This window comes from Lycium ferocissimum, chromosome 4 (genome assembly GCF_029784015.1).
Source record: "Lycium ferocissimum isolate CSIRO_LF1 chromosome 4, AGI_CSIRO_Lferr_CH_V1, whole genome shotgun sequence".
Classification (NCBI taxonomy): domain Eukaryota; kingdom Viridiplantae; phylum Streptophyta; class Magnoliopsida; order Solanales; family Solanaceae; genus Lycium; species Lycium ferocissimum.
Window position 1 is genome coordinate 18,271,386 of NC_081345.1, and position 6,120 is coordinate 18,277,505.

Consider the following 6,120-nt stretch of genomic DNA (forward strand, 5'->3'; position numbering starts at 1 on the left):
CAACGCGCCCCCCGTTAATCCAACTCAAGTCGGGTCATCGGTGGGCAACATACAGGTCGGTGAAAACAACGGGGCCATGCTGCAGCAGCTCCAGAACCAGTTAGATATGGCCATGGCTCGGTTGCGCAGCCCGGCGAAGAGATCATAGTATTGATTGCAAATTCGGGATCGAGCTCCCGATGTTATCCCATCTAACCGACCCAGATACGGAGGAAAGACATGTCTCTAGGGGGTAACGAGGGACTCCCGGGCAAAATACCGAATTGAAAAGAATGCTCGAGGAATTGACCAAACGAGTCGAATCCGGTGAAAAGAAGATAGAGGCGAATGATAAGAAGGTGGAGAACTATAACTCGAGGGTCGATCAAATCCCGGGGGCTCCGCCAGTGTTAAAAGGTCCGAATTCGAAAAAGTTTGTTCAAATGCCGTTCCCGCCAAGTGCGGCGCCAATGAAAATCCCCAAGAGATTTTGCATGCCCGATATCCCGAAGTACAACGGGACAACAGACCCGAATGAGCATGTGACTGCATATACGTGCGCTATCAAGGGCAACGACCTCACCGATGATGAACGGGAATCAATGCTACTTAAGAAATTCGGGGAAACCCTGTCGAAGGGAGCTATGATTTGGTATCATAACTTGCCCGAGCACTCGATTGATTCATTTGCCATGCTCGCTGATGCTTTCGTTAAGGCCCATGCCGGGGCTATCAAGGTCAAAACCCGAAAGTCAGATCTATTTAACGTCAAGCAACTAGATGACGAGACCCTCCGCGAGTTCGTGGCTCGATTTCAAATGAAACGCATGGACTTACCTCCGATTCTACACGGACGATTGAGCCGTTCAGGCTTTCACCCAAGGGCTCAATTCGAGGAGCTCGATCACATCAATGGAATTGAAACAAAACTTGATAGAATACCCAACAATCGCCTGGGCTGATGTGCATAACAGATATCAGTCGAAAATTAGGGTCGAAGACGATAAGATTTTGAGGGTCGCTTCAGTGTCGTGGCATTCCGGTAAAGGAAGTAATCGCACAAGGAGAGTGGTAGATCGAGATCCCAGATCGTCATACGACAGATACCAGCCGTACCCGCTCGATCGAAGAGGAAATAGGCGTAACACTGAATCGGGCAAGATTAATAGGAAAAGCGATCGAAGGAGTGATCGAGGTCCAAACAACCGTGGGTTGGTAAACAGAAATGCTGTCGATAGAATTCTGGAGAACAGAGAGATTCCAAGGTTATCCGAGTACAACTTTTGCGACGATGTGGCAACTTTAGCGGCGGCCGTTAGCCAAAACAAAGAAACAAGGCATCCAAGGCCCATCCAATCTGACCCGGAGAAGCGGGACAAAAGCCTTATTTGTAAGTATCATCATACTCACGGCCACCGGACCGAAGATTGTCGACAGCTGAGGGAGGAGGTGGCCCGTCTATTCAATTTGGGGCATCTTTGAGAATTCTTGAGCGAACGAGCAAAAACCCATTTTAAAAACCTAGATTCCAACAAGCAGGATAGACCGGAAGAGCCTCATCAGGTGATACACATGATCATGGGAGGAACCGACGTTCCTATGGGACCGGTTATGAAGCGCACGAAGATCTCCATAACGAGGGAAAAGCGTATCCGAAACGATGATCCCGATGGCCCCATCACGTTCGATTACTAGGACATAGAAGGCATTGCCCAACCACATAATGACGCACTGGTAATCTCTATCCTTGTCAATAATTTAGAATTAAACGTGTGTTGATTGATCCAGGTAGCTCGGCTAATATCATCCGATGGAGAGTCATCGAACAGCTGGGACTACTAGATCAGATCGTGCCGGCCATACGAGTCCTCAATGGATTCAACATGGCATGCGAAACGACTAAAGGCGAGATCACTCTACCGATCAGCATGGCAGGGATTACGCAGCAGACGAAATTTTATGTGACAGAAGGTGATATGGGATATAATGCACTACTGGGCAGACCGTGGATTCATCTCGTAAGAGCGGTTCCCTCGACTATGCATCAGATGTTGAAATTCCAGACCTCAGAAGGTATCAAAACCGTCAGTGGTGAACAGCAGGCTGCAAAAGAAATGTTCGCGGTTGAAGAATTTGCTAAGACCATAAAAGCTCCAGATCGGGGTGAAGGGAAGAATGTCAAATAGCAATCACAGACCCCGATCCCGAAATCTTCGGAAGATCGAAACAGGGACGCACTAGATGAGGAGTTAAAGTTCGGAGTACCGAGAACTTTTGTGGTGCCCGATGATTCTGACGCCACCAAGTCCACCGTTGAAGAGCTCGAACAAGTGACATTGTTTGCCCATCTGCCAGAAAAGAAGGTATACCTGGGCACGGGGTTAACACCCGAGCTCAGGAAAAAATTTACTGAGTTTCTTAAAATTAACTCCGACTGCTTTGCTTGGTCCCATTTAGACATGACAGGTATCCCACCGGACGTGACAACACACAAGCTGAGCTTGGATTCAAGCTTTTCCCCGATCAAACAAAAGCGAAGGCCGCAACCTGAGGTAAAGCATGCATTCGTCAAAGACGAGGTAACCAAGCTCCTTAATGTAGGGTCCATTCGAGAGGTAAAATATCCGGATTAGTTAGCTAACGTTGTGGTAGTGCCTAAAAAGGGGAATAAGTTTAGAATGTGCATAGATTATAAAGATCTAAACAAAGCCTGTCCGAAGGATTCTTTTCCTTTGCCCAGCATCGATCGCATGATCGACGCTACCGCGGGTCACGACACGTTGAGTTTCGTCGAAGCATATTCCGGGTACAACCAAATTCAAATGGACCCGGAGGATCGAGAAAAAACCTCTTTTGTAACTAGGTTCGGCACATATTGTTATAATGTAATGCCTTTCGGCCTAAAAATGCCGGTGCAACCTATCGGTCTAGTCAATCGAATGTTTGAACACCAAATAGGAAATCCATGGAAGTTTATATTGATGACATGGTCGTTAAGTCCCTGCGAGCAGAGGACCATTTTAAATTTTTGTAGGAGACTTTCAGCATATTAAGGAAATACAACATGAAGCTGAACCCAAAAAAATATGCCTTCGGAGTCGGATCGGGTAAGTTCCTCGGGTTCATGGTGTCAAATCGGGGAATCAAAATTAATCTGGATAAAATAAAAGCAATCGAAGATATCACGATAAAAGACATCAAAGGGGTACGAGAGGGTTAACGGGACGCATAGCCGCCCTAAGCCGATTCATCTCCAGGATCCCGGATAAGAGTCACCGTTTCTTCTCGTTGCTCAAGAAAAGACCGATTTTGCATGGACCGCCGAATGTCAGGCGGCTTTGACAGAACTCAAAAGATACTTATCAAGTCCACCTCTACTCCACACACCAAAGACGAACGAGCAGTTATATTTATACCTGGCGGTATCCGAGATTGCGGTGAGCGGTGTCCTGGTTCAGGAGGAGAACAGAACACAGTATCCGGTGTACTATGTAAGTAGGACTCTTAGTGACCCCGAAACCAGGTACCCGCATTTGGAAAAACTCGCTTTAGCTCTATTAAGTGCATCTGGAAAATTGAAACCTTACTTTCAGTGTCATCCCATATGCGTTGTAACATCGTACCCCCTAAGGAACGTAATGCATAAACCCGAACTCTCAGGCCGACTAGCAAAGTGGGCTATGGAGATTAAACGGGTATGATATTGAGTACAAACCCCGAACGCAATCAAATCCCAAATCTTGGCGAATTTTGTGGCCGATTTTCCGCCATCATCCCCAGGTCGACAAGGAAATGCTTCTTGCCTCGGGGACTAGCACGGGGAGTTTGGACCCTTCGCTATGGATGGTGCGTCTAATGTGAAAAAGTCCGGGTTAGGGATTGTTCTCAAACCCCCTCGAGGTGACGTAATAAGACAATCGGTATCGGTCTGGCATTTAACGAACAACGAAGCCGAGTATGAGGCTATGATTGCAGGTTTAGAACTGGCCAAAAGCTTGGGAGCCGAGATCGTAGAGGCCAAGTGAGATTCTCTCCTGGTGGTAAACCAAACGAACGGAACCTTCGAAATCAAAGATGACAGAATGCGGAGGTACCAAGAAAGGTTGCAGGTTGTCCTTCGCCGGTTCAAGGAGTGGACTTTGGAGCACGTACCCCGTGATCAAAATAATGAAACGGACGCCACACCGGGCAAATCCGGGGTCTTCGGTCGAATCGGAAGGGTTCGCCTCGGAGCTGTGGTACAGTTAACAAAATCAGTCATAGAGACCGGCCATGCCGAGGTAAACTCGACTAGCCTCACTTGGGATTGGAGGAACAAATACATAGACTATCTCCAAACGAAATTTACCATCGGATCTAAGGAATCAAGAGCCTCCGAACCAAAGAGAGCGGCTAGATTTTGTTTAGTCGATGGCCGGTTAATGCGAAGATCATTCCACGGCCTCTTGGCTAGATGCCTAGGACCGGGGGAAACCGACTACGTTCGAGGGAAGTTCACGAGGGCACTTGTGGAAACCACGCGGGAGCCGATTCATTGGTCCGCAAATTGATCAGAGCAGGATACTACTGGAACGAGATGGATGGAGACGCCAAAACCTTCGTTCAGAAATGTAACGAATGCCAAAGGCACGCCCCGTCCATACATCAACCCGGAGAGGAGCTTCACCCGGTCCTCTCCCCGTGGCTCTTCATGAAATGGGGCATGAATATAGTGGGACCTTTGCCATAGGCTCCAGGTAAGACGCAATTTATCTTACTTATGACTGATTATTTCTCTAAGTGGGTCGAAGCACAGGCACTCGAGAAAGTCGGAAAAAGAGGTCATCGATTTCATTTACGATCATATAATCGGTCGATTTGGGGTACCGTGGAGATCGCGTGTGATAACGGGAAGCGATTCGTAGGTAGCAAGGTCGGCAAGTTTTTTGAAGAGTACAAAATTAAGAAGATCTTATCAACCCCGTACCATCCGAGCGCGAATGGCCGGTAGGCCGAGTCTACCAATAAAATCATATTACGAATTTAAAAAAAAGAGATCCGGTTCCAAACACCGATGGAAGGAGGTTCTGCCCGAGGTTTTATGGGCCTACCGCACAACGGTAAGATCAAGCACCGGGGAGACTCCGTTCTCCCTTGTATATGGAGCCGAGGCCCTGATACCCGTTGAAGTTGGTGAGCCGAGCCTGAGATTTCGTTATACCACTGAGAACTCGAACCATGAAGCAATGGCCGTCAATTTGGATCTCGTGGATGAAATAAGGGAAGCTGCACATATCCGGATAGCCGCACAAAAGCAAAGGATGCAAAGGTACTATAACCGGAGGACAAACCTTAAACATTTTCAAATTGGGGACTTGGTACTGAGGAAGGTCACACTTCATACGAAGAACCCTCACGAAGGGAAATTAGCCCCAAATTGGGAAGGTCCTTACCGAATAACTAGAATAACCGGGAAAGGTTCTTATTAGCTCGAAAATGAAGACGGACACTGGCTGAAAAATAACTGGAATGTGGCACACACAGCGATATTATTGTTAAAGGTATGAATAACTTTTCTTTTTTTCTTTTATTCGACCTAACCATACAGGGATGCAGCCCGAGGGAAGCGAAAAAGGCACATCGGCTGCTCGGAAGTCATAGACTTAGGACTGAAAGCACGTGCTGCACTCTTTTTCCCTTCGACCATTTTGTCCCGAAGTGGGTTTTTGGCAAGGTTTTTAATGAGGCAGCGCCGAACAGCGTGCTACGAATGTAGAACATAAATCAGAGACCGAAAACCGAGGACTGCATCTTACGATTGAGTAGTACCCGAGCCCTCATACTTCAAGCTCGAATACTAGGGGACTACTATATCATGAGTTAAGTCGAAACTATGTAAAAGCCAAGGCTTGAACAATAGGATCAGATGTAAGGACCAAACGATCGATTGAATCGTGTCCACTTAGTTTGTTCTTGCCACGGCAACAATTACGAATGTATCCCGGGCTTGAACAATAGGATCAGATGTAAGGACCAGACGATCGATTGAATCGTGTCCACTTAGTTTGTTCTTGCCACGGCAATAATTACGAATGTATCCCGGGCCGGTTTTTTCAATAAAAAGCTTATTTCGGTCAAAAGGATCCCATGTTACCAAATACC